Here is a 15,657-nt window from a genome sequence, read left to right as displayed (position 1 = left end):
CTCTAATGTGCACACAACCTCAAACAAGCTATTAAAGGTATATGCGTACACCCTCCGTTTTTAATTCAAACGTATAAGTAAGTACTTTGATTTATACGTAAACAAAAATGGCTTCGCGATACTCACCCTTATTTTACTGCACACCTCTTCCTTCACGTATGTATTTAGATACCGCAGCATTTTGTTATTGATAAACCAATGCAAATATGGCGCCATCGCTGATATAGTACTATTTATGATGCAAGCCATTGCGAACCATTAGTTAACGGATGAATTGCCGTATTGTAGAGTTTATACTTTTCTCGTTGTTCACTGTTCCGCAGTTCGACTACTAGTCCACATTTCAGATTCCAGATCCTACGGTTCCCGGTGTACGGACTACATCAGGCAGCCTCAGTAGCGCCGTACTCGATTGAAAAAACAGTTCGTTGTCGAATGTCGATGCTGTAAGATTTCGTTTGCCGCGAGACGCGAGTGATTTTGTTCAAAAACTGTTACGTAAGTATTGTCTTGGCTAAGTACTGTCATTTTTGGTGTTATTACGCCTGTAAGTCGTTGAAATTCGGAATTCAAGAACAGCTAAAGTACTTGTGTGTATAGGTCAAGTCCTATACGTTCAAAGTAAGACAGGCTTTGAAACAATGGTTTCCAACCGTTTATTAATCATCGTCGCGTTCACAGTTTCGTCCGTCGCGCAAAAAACACTTATTCAGCATCGTCTCGTCGGGTCTTGTAACGCGACGGATATAGGTTATACGTGTTGTTTTGTGTGTGTATGTACAGACATAGTGAGAGACCTAACCTAAGAGCAGCTCACTTTCGTTCTAGACAATCATGCACGGATTTGCACTAGGTATCAAATATACTGACTCGAGCGAGCTTGTGAACATTTCAGCGAGCTCTGCTTCTTGAGACATGGCTTCACCTGAGTGTCGACGTCATTCATCATGTCGTGCTAAAGCATACGCTTTGACGAAGGCGACCAGACGGACCTGAGCTTTCATAATCTCCGTCATCGCGGAAAGACCAGGCAACAAGAGTAGCCTCCGTCCAAGGTTCGCTTTCTTCTTTCCATCAGAAGTTTCGGAGTCCATTTATAGGTTATTTACATACAGCTTGTTTATTCTGGTCTGATATTTTGTGTGGGCATGTATACTTATATGGCTGTAGATTATGTTAAATTTGTTCCCTGCTTTGTCATCAGCATAGTATAAAAAATACTTGTGTTGACGGAGATTTTTAAATAACAATCGTTTGATGTTTATTTAAAGTCGATAACGCTTGACCAAGTTAATAATATACATAAACGGGTTCTCGTTGAACGGTTGTTATTCTTGTCGTTGAATTTTACTTACAGGCAATAAAAAGAGAGTATACTCAAGCGCAGTCTTTTACTTGATAAAAAAAAACCTCAGTTACAACAAAGTAACACGCCAGAGCGGCTTGGGGAGAGAAGGGAGGCTTGAAACCCGTGATCTACATAGTACCTGTATGTACTCATCAAGCTTTCAACGTCGCGCTCCAAAACTCCACGATCTACTTTGTTGATTGTATAAACGTGAGCGATCTCACAGGCATTTTGTTGACAGAGTTTGAGTGAAGTTTAAATGAGCTGTTATCGGGTGGGGGGAGAGGTTTAAGAATAAAAGCAATACACAACGTTGACACGCAATAAACAAAAAAATTTAAATCAAACGCATGTGTATGTTATGTATAGGTATACATCATAAAAGTTCAAAGTACAGCGTCAGCCTTTTGGTTTTTGATTCAACCAGCACTCATCTGTATCTACTTCATTTGCACCATATTGCATAATATATATAAGCAGGCGTATTGCAATGAAACATTTAATCAGGTACGTATATCATAATAATAGTTCGACAAATATGAGAAACTCGTATCTCATTTGGTCATTTGCATTACCATTAGGTACATTACCCTCGTCATGGTCATAATTTCCATTTCTGATGGAGAAACGCGCGGTCCATGACGATAGGGTCCTGTCATACGGATGCATACAAGTATAGATTTTCTGGTTGAATCCCAAGGCTGGTGGCATAGTAATGCTGTGCAGATGTGAAAATTCATAGGCTTATCAATCTACCTGGACATCGTATTTATGGGGCTGCGTCGTGCAGGTATGTTTTACATTGAAATTTCTATATAAATTTGTCTCTTTTATTTCATCGTCTTTAAGAGAACGAAATATCCGAAATCAGCGCATAAAATTTTTTTAAAAAGTTACGAGAGAGTTCATCACAGGTAAAAAAAGGCTAATCTGTAGTTGGCGATCTACAATAGGTGTATAGATCTAAAGATTTGTCCCGTAGCGTAATTGGACTTTATGATGGCCTTTTTCTAGAAGAGTTTCCGATCGCGCTAGGCCGGTCAAGATATTAATAATCGAAGTTTAAGCAAGAACACTGGCCGTAACCTTTCTACTTTGGCCCCCTTGGGTATACAGCAGGAGATGGGGGTTGCGAGGCGATAAATTACAGGGACGATAAATCGTACTTCCTAAAGGATAGCGTGATAAATCATAGAAACGCTTAACAATTTAATTGTTGGGCTTCTATAACTTAATATCGCCGGGCTTCGTTTGCACGCTCGCAGCTCTCAGTGTCCAGTCGTGCAGCCCAAGGGAAAAAAAAATCATGGAAGTGAGCGATGAAGACAATCGTGCATAGGCTGTGCGTGATGCAGGGAGAGCTTAACGAATTTTAATGAAATACTATTGCGGATTAACATGTGCTCATGCGAGTGCTGTCGTCTAGTACAGTTGAGACGTATGGATGTCGCTTCGAGAAGTTGATGGAAAAGTTTTTCAAGCGTTGCTTCTCGTTGTTGATTTTGCTCGCTAGAAACGCGTGATTGAACATACGCATCAGCGACTATTTGCTACCGGATACACCTATTTGAGACTTTGCAAGATCTTCATTAACTTGGTTTGTATATCACTTGGTTGGGCGCAAGGTATCATCCTCGCAAAAAAATTATGACGCTCGTTCAAAGTATTCATGAAAAAATCCAAAAATCTCAATGATGGCTTTTCCGTGATTCTCAAATGAATCCTCAGGCCCGTGAGTCACACACATCCGGGTGGATGGATTAGAAATTTCAATCATCCAATTCGCGCCATCCCTCAAGGCTACGTGCCTCGTTACTAACTGGATTTTTCCTTCAGCTTCGCTTAAAAGGATTTCGAAAAACGCAACGACATCGGCTTAAAATCTCACACCGCGCACTCGCGCTCCCCAACGTATAAATGTACCAGCGATAAAAGTTGCCTCTTCATTTAACAGCGCCGCGCAGCCATACACACACGCGCCCATACATACATATTACGTGCAGCGGGTAGCGGTGACGCACAGCGGAATGCCTCCGGATACTATTTTATATGTGGAATAGGTATACGTATATATAATGTTAAACCCATTCGCGCGCATACGTATGATACACAAATGTATACACACCTGATAGGCTGTTATGTGTGCAATGCTCGCCAGAGAGCCTATACCTATAATGCGCTAACCGCGACGCTATAGCCGATGACCGCTCGATTAGTCATTGCATGTATAGGTACCATATACACTGTGTGCCGCGCTGCTGCCAGCGCTCACGCGTGCGGATTAATCGCTGCGAATTAATTTGCGCTTTGCCGAGGGATGCGGCGAAAGGGGGGATATGTTTCTGGTAGGTTGTCGCTAGGGGATGTGGATTGCGCCGAGGTCAAGTTAATGTTCTTTTAAATACGTTTTTTTTTGCCATTGGTTGTAAGATTTGTCGATATTATTCGTGCATTCAATCGAGCTGCGTGAATTTTCTTTCACACCGAATGTATTAAAATATAAACGATGGTGACAATGAACCCAATGCACACTGTTGTTTCAGAGTCTTGGTCTTTGGGCCGAGGATTAACATTGCAAACGGAGCAAATAGCCAATGTCGATTCGCTAAAATTTCGAATAGCTGCATTTACTGCACGTACACAACCGGTGAAACCAAGGGGGAAGAGGGAGAAAAGACTGCAAAGGAAAATAAACGCCGACGACATCATAACTATCTATAGGTACGCTCTCCTCCTATTTTTTTTTTTTTTTTTTTTTTTGAACACGCGAGAGAGAGAGTGCCCCCCTCCCCCAATGACGTCACGCACGTATTGCTCTCTCTGCCGTTGCAGCCGCCGCGGTCACCTACCTTCCCTCTCGCGTCTCGTTTTGTTTCTTTTTCCGCTGCTGCTTCTTCTCTCCTTCACAGCGTCTTTTCTCGGCGCGTTTCTTTTCCTCTCTTTTTTTTTTCAGCCAACGATTTTTGACCCCGCGGTCGAATGATACTCCTCCGAGGGAACGAACGGCTCGCTCGAGATAAGGAGTGAGTTATGTTCCGTGCGGCTTGATCGCCTTGCTACTTTTTTCCATTTACCTTTACCTACATAAACACAAACACACACACTCGCTCCGACGAACAAAAGGTTTTTAACCCCCCCCCGCGTGCAGCGGTTTGTTTCAATATTTTCCGTTTGGTGTGCTCAATCGTCCGCTTTGTTTTCATTAATTAGCTTGCAGCCATGCACCAATGGCCCAACTTCAAGCACCTCTTTCGTCAAAACAAAACGAAATCTTGTTACTCGCTCCACGTCTTTTTCCCCCCCTCACCTGCAGATGCAGAGGTTCAATCGAGAGGCCTCTCCTCTCCTTCCCTCCCAAATGAAGCTGAGCCAACAAGCAATCTTTGTAATTTTGATTCGCCTCCTTCTGCGCATTATGCACGAATTCGATCGCTTCGTACGGGGGAAATGAAAAAAAAAAGGGTAAAACCCGCAAACAAGCTTCGCGCATTATTATTACACGCAATAGCGAAAAGCATCCCCGCGCCTCAGTTTCACGCACACGTGTATAGTCATATTTTCGATCGCAAGTACACACGTACGCTCGAGCGAGGATAAGTAGGCACATACGTACATATGTATATATATATATTGACTATTGCACTCGCCCAAGATCGAGAGAGTAAGAATGCCACGGCTTCCTCTCGGATGCGTATTTTTAGCGAGGGCAACCGGTTGGCCTGCACCACACCGCCACCGATCATTGTCGTATGCGCGGTTCTCTCGTGCGAACCCGGAGAACACGCGCTCTCTCTCTCTCTCTCTCTAGCTCGAACCCTCGCGGTTTGTTATTAGGTGTACCACGCGCGAGGTCGTCGGTGCTTTTTCTTTCCCCACGGCGGCCGCTGCACCTATATAATAATATATGCCCGGCAAATGTGGATCTGTCGAGGGAATCGAAGAAAAAGAAGAACCGGGTGTACACAGGGGGAGATTCCTTATTTTGTTCATGAGAAATTGTTGATCGGAGCTATATGTACGTGTATAATGTATAGGAGGAGTGGGGAGGAGATGCGGACAACATGGGAATACTGGAAACGAATGAGCACCGGCGCACACGCGGGTACCGATTTCTTGCCGATGTTTCGGAAAAATTGAGAAAAATAATATTCGTTGCTGTGTTTTGATTAATTCTTGACGTTAGATACAAACTGCAAGATTATCGATGTATACACCCGATGGTACAATGAGTGTATTTATATACGCATGAAGCGTTCAAAAGTTTACTTTACTGTAACTCGAGCTTGTACTTACCCGACCCTGAATCCCAGTCCCTTCGTTCCCATACCTTTGCAAGGTCGGACGGCATAGAATACCTTTAGCTCGAAATCTATAAATAGACCCTGTCCGTATATGTACGTGCGGCCCATTGGGTCGGACTTTTCCTTTTTCTTATTACTATTTTCTTATTGTGCGTGTATTCGAGCCGTGCACCCTCTCCCGGTCCCCCGAGTCCCGTGTAATAAAGATATGAACGCCAGCCGTGCCTTTTCTTTGTTTCTGGTTTGGGCCCAAAAGTTCTCGCACAAACAGGTCGAGCTGCTGGAACCGATGTCACTCAAAACGCTTCGACAGACTACGGGATCTTGTAAAATTGCAATTACGCGCCTTCCAAGAGAGAGAGAGAGAGAGAGAGAGTTGACGCACGGGCAGTATTCCCAAAGCCGTAAAATAAATAAGGGGATAACTCGGCTCTTACTGCCAAAAATTTATACACGCACTTTGGAAATCAGCGCTACGCAGCACATATACATGTATACGTAGGAGATTTTTGACGATTTCAAAAGTTAGCAGGTGAGCAATTCTCCCTGGGCACGGGTTTTCTCCGAAGTGGGAATAATTGAAATTTCGCACTCGCCACGGTTTCATTCGATGTTTCGACGACTCCGCTACACCGTGTATACTTGCGACGCGCCGTTCGTGTATATTCGTAACCTGTTATTACACCCATATCTTAGCCGGAGTTTCTATAGAAAGTCGAGGTCTGATTTGTTTTTTTTTTTTTGCTGAAAAACGATAATTGTTATTCCTTGAAATGTTAACCCACTTTTTGATGAAACAAATTGTTTGTCCACTCGATACTTTTGAAGAAGATTGTACGATTTTTGTCGGATTTAACGAGCAAAAGGGCTGGTGCATTTCCTCGTGCGCTAATTTCGAGCCAAAGGGGTCGTTGCACCGCAATTATTTTCGTCACTTTATGTATGGGTCGCAAATCGCGACGGTCGATAAATCGATGAAACATCCAATTCCCGCGCAAATTGAATTACTACCTCGTTCTCGTCGATGCTAAAGTGGGAGGGGGTGCGTTTTCACCCGCACGAGATTGCTGGAGACGCACAACTCGACACATAGGAGGCTCTTGTTATAATAGTATACTTGTTAGTATAGCCCCACGTCTATCACATCCATATAAGATTATTGTTTTGCCATGCCCATCGATCCCCCTGTTCTTTGTTGTGAACAAAAAAAAATACTGTTGGGCATAATTGGCATCGAAACAGCAACGTGCCGGGCCCAGCCATATTTAACGAAAAATCGAGAACCACATTCCCCGTGCACGTGAATGGCATGTGCATACAAATCGGTCAAATGTGTTGAATAAGAAAATAAGAAGAAAAGAGGAGAAAAAATTCGTGAACAATGAGTTTTTTGACAATAAACCTGTACACGAAACGAAAAAAGGAAAAAGTTAAGCGAACCGGCAACGGCTGCACGCGAAACGAAAGGAAAACTGCGCACTGTCTCGGGTCGCTTCGACCGGCTAATAAATCAATTAGCTGTCAGTATAATGCACGCGTCGGTGGCAGACAGGCTATATATACGCTCGATCGCTCGCTGACTCCCCCAAGCCGACGAGAAGAAATTTTGGAAAACCACCACGCGTCCAAGTATATATTCACGGGCCTTTCCGATTGCTCGAAAACTTTGCTCACCGTTTGGAAAAGGTGGCCCAGATTTCCATTGTACGTACCTACGAGCTACGGGCCCAATGTCCTGATCGGAATAAGAAGGAGGGTTGTACTACGGCTCAAGGGCATCCAGAGGGTCTGACATTTTTTGGTTTTGGCTTGAAGAAAAAAAAAAAAAAAAAAAAAAAAAGAAAAGAAAAGAAGAGAACAGAAGAGCGATGCTTGGCAGGGAGATGGAGAAAAGAGGAGAAGAAATCGGAGTGTATAGGCAAGAGGCTGCTTGCAACACACGAAAAATGGACTCGCGTATGGAGCTACTCGCATTTTATACGCACAAAAGGCCAGTTTTCGAAGAGAGAGAGAGAGAGTCGGAGGCTTTAATCGATCTCAAGAATCTGCCTATAATTGGCCAGTGGCGCAGACACGCTGCGCCCCGTGGAAGATTTCTCCGGTCCCCCCTGTACTCTCATCCCACCTATATAACGCCAACCGTATGTATACAGTGTGAAAGACAGTATACACACGCGTGTGCGTCTTGTCCCATCTGTCTCCCTCTCTTTTCACGAACCGAATATAATGCGAGCCAACTCCTTTAAACGTGTGTGTATATAATATAGTACACGTTATACGTGAGGTGAACATGCGCGCGTGCGACCAAACGGAAAGAAAAAAGAAAAAAAAAAAAAGAGAGAATCGGTCGGCTTCGCACAAAAGGTGTTTCCTTCTGTGCTTTCTCTCTCTCTCTCTCTTTCCCTCCGGCTTCCTCCGAGTGTATGTACCTATGCGTTTACCCATACCCATACATGTGCCGTTGCTGCTCCTCCCGGATTAACATTATTCTCGTCTAACGCGGGCCCTGTCGAGGGAAAAAAAAAAAAAAAAAATTGGGACACCTCTTTTGCTCCGGTTTTTAGCTGATGCAACGCGGCTGGTTCACGGCGTCACTGATAAGCCCGTTGATTCGTCTTTCCCTGTACAGTATACATACCTACTTATTCGGTCGATGTCAATAACTCGATCTCCGATTGTTGTAGGTAAATAAACTGTGTGTGTATACCTGTGTACTCGTGTCAAGCTAAACTACCGGTAAAAGAGAGAAATCAAAGCTCGTAGGCTTAAATTGTTGTGTACACACGGTTTGTTTTAATCCAGTCTAACGAAACCCCGGGAATGAACCCCAGCCACCGCGTGTGTGTACAATTTGCGTGTATGTATGTAGGAATCGTTGTCAACTTCTTGAAAGAGAAAAAGGTGTTTCGTCCCGAGAGCACGCCAGGACTCATCAGTAAGGCTGATGACGTGCTCCCTGCCTTGGACACAAGAGAGCTTGGCCACCTGGCGAGTAGAGCCTGAAGCGCGAGAGATGTGAGACGCCACATGTACACCGCATCCGAAATCTAGAGTCCCAAAAAGCTTCGCCCTCCCCTAATCCGATTACATCCGAAACGCAAACTCCCTCCTTTGGAAAGGAAAAAAGACAAAAACTGAAGATCTAAAAACAAACAGGTATATCCTGCAGCTCGAGTTACGCGCGCACACGCGTAATTTCACGAAAAATCGCTCGTATGGGCCTTATACCTGCAACAGGAGGAGGGGGAAAAAAAAAAACGAGGCCACGGGCGGTCGGACCTATATACTAATACCTATATTGGGGAGGGGGCGGAAGGTATGCACCAAACTCGAGCTATTATACACAGACGGATGGCCTTTTTCTTTTTCTCCCGATGCGTGGGCCCCATAGTCTCGTCCTACCCAGGCACACCCACCATACGTAGGCCCCTCTCTCTCTCTCTCTTTCTTTATTTATTTTTTCTCCGCGTGTCCCGGAGAAGGAACGATCGCACAATAAAATCGGCCGGAAGCCGACAACGGAAGCCCCGTGTATATATGCGTGTGTACAATACACGTGCGTGGCGGAGCTTTCGCTCCCGCTCTTCTTCTTCTTCGTCTTTTCTCTCGTGTACAGCGCGCTTCTTCTTTCCCCCCCCCTCCCTCTCTCTCGCTCTGTGTATTCTGTCGGATGTGGAAGAGAAAGAGACGAGGCGGAGGGATGACCTTCTGTACAGAATATATTCTGCATTATGCCCGCGAAACGAGGGAAAAGTCGTCCGGGGGGGATATTTCTGTGCCCCCAGAGGGGAGGATGTGGCCGCTGTCTCGGTCGTGGAAATTATTTTTACGCAAAACACTGTACTTTTTTAATATCTCTCTAGCGGGGTTAGTCAAAGATTTTTTGATAGAGTCGACTTTATTGTCAGGTATATCGTACACAATTTGAGGAATCTATAATAAACGTCGGAATGGATGCGCATTTCCAGGCAAAAAACAAAAACAAAAAAACAAAAACAAAAAAAAAAAACCCACCGGACGACGTGATTTAAGGCCTTCGTTCTTGGAACGAGTGCGCGCTCGGGCTCATTTTTAGGCATTAATTACGAAACTATGTTCCCCGAAACCGTCCGCAACAGAGGGTCTCTGTAATTACGCTTTATCGATCTGTCTGACAAATAATTTCGTGACACCCGGAGAAAGGAAAGAAAAAAAAAAAAAAAAAGAAAACGTAGGTATAGGGGCCCCGAGAAAAAAAAAAAGAGAGAGAGCAAGCAATTTCTCACGAGCAGGCCCCCCTTTAATCCCTCGTGCGGAGCGTGAAACAAAGTTATCTCCGAGTCGGTCGACTCGGCGATTTAACTACCCTCGCGAAATCGAAAATCGACGGCTGGAGAGAAACGCGGAGCTTTCACGCTCCCAAAATCATCCTCCAAATGCCTTACGTCAATACACATTTTATATACAAGTATATAACGTGGTCCATGGCGTCGACAGTTGGCAATCGGCGCGGAGGTACAGGGAGTGCAGCGAGAGAGGGACGGCTCAAAAGTGTGTATATACCAGCAGGTCCAGGTGTAGCAGGGGCAATGCTATTTCGGTGATCGATGACAGGTCCCTTATTTCCTTACCGTCTACTTGTGACGTACAGACGGCTATTGGTCTTTTTCTCCACTTCTCGTGTGGCCAAGGACAACGAAAAATATTCATCCAAACGACCGAGAAGTAGCGAAAATCTCTATACATACAGGATCCAACGTCTTTCATACATGTACAACACGTGCACGTGTGTGTATGCATGGGGACGAACAGATGTCGTTCTCTCGGCTCTTGCATGATGATGGTGACGGAGAGGGGCTACTGGTGTGTGGAGCGCGTTCGACTTTTGCCGCGCTTTTCGATAAATTGTACTTATTATACCACGTACCGTTTTCGGCTCGAGGGCAGGGTTAGCGGTGGAGGGTGATTAGTCCCTTTTGCCCCGAAAAAGCAAGGACCCATGCGTCTCGAGTTGGTGATACCGGACAGCTGCCGTTTAGGCTCGGGAATTTTTACGGCTGCATGTCCTTGTAGCGCGTCACGGTACGTATGTTGGAAGGGAAAATTTTTTTTTTTTTTCGATTCTATTGACCTGATCACGGTAGTGAATTTTTTTTTGTTTTTATCTACCGTATAGTGTGGATGTAGATTCGTGTGGTTAATCAGCTTGGATGAAAAAATTCCAAGAAATGTGCGTTCACTTATACCTATAAGCTTGTAAAAATATTTGTAGGTACTTTGTCCAAATAAAAAAAAAAAAAATGTTCCCTCAAACAAAACCGGGTTGTATACTCGCATAGGCGCCTCATTCTGTCGTGCGACTTTTCACGTAAATTTGAAAAGACGGCAAAGCTCTTTTGCATACATAATCCAAGGGGGAGGCGAAAGAGAAACAAAAGAGCGACAGGATGCTTTTACCGAAAAATGCCTACTCGGAAGACGCCCCCTTTTTTCGGTGTGGACCTCCAAATCTTTTTTTTTTTTTTCCCGTCCCCCTCGTCTTCGCCTCGAGATCTCGCCACCGCTGCGAGAGCGCATCCGATCACGAAAAAATGCAAGAAAAAGCGGTAGGAAAAATCTACACTGTATTACGAGGCAGTGGTCGAGTCGATCAGTCGAGTTTTTATGGAATCGGTGTGTATAGGGGCACAGGTATACGGACCCTCGTGGCTCTGAAAACAAGATTTTCACTTTCGGCGAATCATCCTTCGAGAGCCTTCGGATTTTCACCGGAAAACCCTCGGCTCCCGAATCGTTGAAAGTACCTACAAAACAGGTCTTCGAGTCGTGGGCCATTTACGACTTTGTACATTATACGAATTGCCATAAGCGGCAAAAATAATACAATAAATCACCCAAAGCACCATAAAGTTACGTTGAAAGTTGAGAAAGAAAAAAAAAAAAAAAAAAAGAGCCACGGGTATTTAGACGCAAAAAAAATATCTCCCCACGACACCGAATCGCCACCTCGTTAATATAGAGCAAACAGAACGAAAGGAATCGCTTTGGTCCTTTTTTTTTTTCCTCCCAAAAGGCAAAAGTCATCTCCGAAAAATGGTACACCCGAACGCAGATGTACTGCACCTCGTAGACGCGTAAATCACAAAGCGCCCAATATCAGAGAGCAGAAGCAAAAAGAAAAAAAAAAGCCACCAAACTCTCGCTGGCGCAAATAAGTATATAATGAAAGGCCGCTACGCTGTAAATCACTCGGTTCTACAGCCCCCATATAGGCGCATGTACGAATACGCAGCGCGACGTCTATATACGTAAAAACGAAATATAAAAGCCGACGACTGGGAATGGAAAAATACAAAAAAAAAAAAAAAAAAAAAAAAAAAAAGTAATACTCCCTCGATTCTCCATAATATCCGATGTACGCAAAACACGTGTGTATGTAAAAGACGCGTGTATATATATACACACGCACGTGAACACTTTTTACGCTCTCCCGCGCAAATACAAGGCGCAGCCGCGGAGATTTAAAAGCGTACATGGCGTCACGACCGCCTCTTCACCCCTAGGCCATACATCCCCCATCAGCGCCTCGTGCACACGTATCGTAACGTTCGTTGCGAAAGAGGGTGAGTTTTACGGTGCACACGCACACGTACAATGCGTGCACTGGTACCGTTCCTTTTTTTTCCAGGGGGGAAGGTTTTTATTTCGATTACGAAACGGTTCTCCCTTTCACCGAGCCGAGCTTGCACTTTTGTACGTGCGCGCGTGAGTGTGTGCGACCCTACGTATATGGGGTGGCAATATGCCCATTCGGGCGTGGATTACCTGTACGCCGCGTGGAAATTCACTCTTGTATGGAGTAAAACGTACATTAGAACATTAGAATTTAAGGAGGTGCCCTTTACATCCGACAGCCTTTGGGGTGGAAAAGACAAAATTAATTAAGGCGACTGGTGATTACTATAACTCCGTTGACCTACATTCTTCCCTCTTTTTTTATATGGTAATACGATTTGACGTGTAAGGTGAATTTAATTAATTCAGAGTGGTCTCGTGAAACATATGGTCGTACAATATTGCATAATAGCTTTCACAACCAGCGTATGTAGAAACGATGAAAATCGATTGGATGGCTTTCGCGGTCTTGTTATTTTTAAATTTTATAACAACGTGCGTCTGTATACCCTCCAAGGCAAAAGACGAAATCAAATTGATTTATTCAAAAAATGATTATGAATATCCATCATGACCGTGCGTAGCGTAAAACTGCCTAATTGCAGGAGCTTCCTCTTGCATTTGGGGAAGCCATGCGTGGCTTGTTCTCTGCCTCTGCAGTTACAAACGAGAGAGAAAGAGAGAGATAAGCCTCGATCCTTTGGCTTCTTTCCCAGCCTTCTGGCAGCCGCTCACTTTCGGAAACTGAGAAGGAAAAAACCACAGGAACAACGAGATCGAGATCGAGGGAACGTTGCGGAGGAAGAGGGATGAAAAAAAAGGAGGAAAGGTGCGTGGCACTCGAAAAAATTGCCATCACGAAAATAATGTGTATATATCCCGCTTTCTTTTCGGAGCCCTTTTAGTACATATACATATATATTATAAGCTTAAGCCATGGGGCCACGCATTTCTCAAACGTCGTCGCGTGCGCCTCTCATCACGGGACATTAAAAATACAAGTAAGTGTATAGATATGTACAAGCATCACAAGGGGAGCGAGGAAGAAAGATCGCGTCGGGTTGACAATGGGGGCCCAAAGCCAGCCAGCAGTTCTTTTCTCTGTGCATGTATACTCGAGGAGGGAAACAGCTGTTGGCCAACACGACCCCAGGGCTCGGGAATCATTTGTACGTATGTGTGCGTGTGTGCGAAGACAAGAGGGTGGCAGGCATTGAGGGAAGAAGAACCGGAGAGAGGGACGGAAAAAAAAGAGGTTACCACCTGGCGCAGAGGTGAGAGACAAGAGAGACCCCGTATAGTCCGTATATACGCATTTCACGTGAATGTATATAACATATTAAACATGTATCTTGGTAGGGCTGGCGTACGCGAGTAATCACACAAAAAAATGTACGTTGTATGTTGCTTATTACCATAAAAGTATGCTATAAATTAGCTGGTAAATGGTAGGAAATTTTTTTTTAAATGCCATCTTTTCGTTGCAATGTTGTTTATTAGATGCTGCTTGGAGATCATAAGGCATGCGAGATGAGCTTTTAACTGAAACGTCTGTAGGTCAAAAGTGCTACATGTCATTAATATTTGTCGTTTGAGTTTTCGTCAAAGTTGACCAAATCAGATAAAATTTGACATATAATTCATAATTTTTGTCCTTGAGGTTACTTTTTCTCTCTAAAAATAATACATAAATCGCATAAGAAGCTCACTTGATGATGTTTTACTGGATACTTCTAAAAAAAAATCTAAAATCGACTGAAGTGAAATTTTTTTTCCATTTCCAGTAAAATTTCTGTAATCGTTAATTGCTTCCACATATAGTTTAATGTGATAAATTGAAAAAAGAAAAAAAAAAAAAAACAGAAAAATAGTGGAAAGTTGTTTTAATTTCATCGTACGAGACTAGTTCCAAAAGGCGAACGAAAAAACTCGAGCTAAATTTCCTTCAGAACTCTGCGATGGATTATTTTTTTTGTAGAACCCCTCGTATGTATACATACTTAGACCGATCCCGTTCAGTTATACCTGAAACCGTCCAAGTACGCTTCACTGCTGCTGCCTGAGTTCCTCCCTTTCTCCATACATAGCGCCTATATATATATATATATGTACAAGGGGCTGAGTTTCAGACCTCGAACGCCTCGGTTCTTTTGTACTGCCAACCACCACCGCTTCTGCTGCTACTTTTTACTGGTGGTGTATACATATAAGGTGCCTACATTCACGATATACCTGGATGACTGGTCTGCTGTTGCTATGTGTTGCACGTATCGGTACCTCATGCAGGGGATGGAGCACCGAAGTTTTCGAAAAGCAGAGCTGGTGCTCACATGATGCTCCCGCCGTGTGCGACGAACTCTTTTGGGAATCATACCTTTTAAAAGACACCATACGATGGGTCTTCCGTATTGTGTACCTCGTTTTACTACCACAAACTTGTCACTCTACATGTATACGCGTTTTATTCGTCAGATTTTTCTCTAAACCTACATCATACGTATATAGCATACATATGTGCACGTGAATAAGGCGATGGTGATTTTTATGAATCACGTAAGATATATACCACCTCGTCGGCTTCTCGCGTCTCTTTTTATAAAATATATACACTCGAGTTACACTTCATACGTTTATAATCCTCACTTCTCTTTTTTCATACCTTCTGTCTGTAAGATTGTAACGTATATTCAGAAAATCTATTGCGCCCTCGAGTTGATCCTGTTTCTTCTTTCTTTCCTTTGCTCGCAACACAAAGCTTCCCTCTCGCTCTCTCCTCTTTGACATTTTTTTTTTCTTTTCTCTTTTTGCCTCGTACACGTATTGCGTACGAAGATTTTTTTTTCTCTTAGAAAGGGGTGAGACTTGCAAATCAGTTTGATTTTCATGCAAATCGCGGATTTTACCTTTAGGTGGTGAGAAAACATTGGGCGTCGCAGTTGGCGAGAGGAGTTAGTTGGCGCGTGTGACGAGAAGTTATTGGCTCTTTGGTTTTCATAATATGTTATACTGTTTGATTAGCGTGTTGGAGTTATCTGCTATCAAATTGTAACTATCGTTTTGTTGTAGAGTTTTGATATTTTCAAACGAGTCATCTCGTGTTTTTAGCTTAAAGTCGATCGTTGAAGAATTTTGTAATTATGATTTTTAGTTCAAAAACGATATTTTCTGTCATCTCAAATAGAGGGTATAAATATATATCTACTTGTGTGTGATTCGAGCGTTTCAAGTACCTATTTACCAGTAATAAATGCATGATGTCGGTGACATATTATTTTACTCATAGTACGTAGGCTTATACATTTTACAGCTTATTTGGAAAAACAGCGGTTTTGATAATTACCCAGAGAGACGAAC

Source organism: Copidosoma floridanum, unplaced genomic scaffold (assembly GCF_036245765.1).
Source record: "Copidosoma floridanum isolate Cflo_tuat_1 unplaced genomic scaffold, Cflo_Japanese_pri ptg000001l, whole genome shotgun sequence".
Taxonomy (NCBI): Eukaryota; Metazoa; Arthropoda; class Insecta; order Hymenoptera; family Encyrtidae; genus Copidosoma; species Copidosoma floridanum.
Note: the sequence above shows the minus strand (reverse complement) of the source record.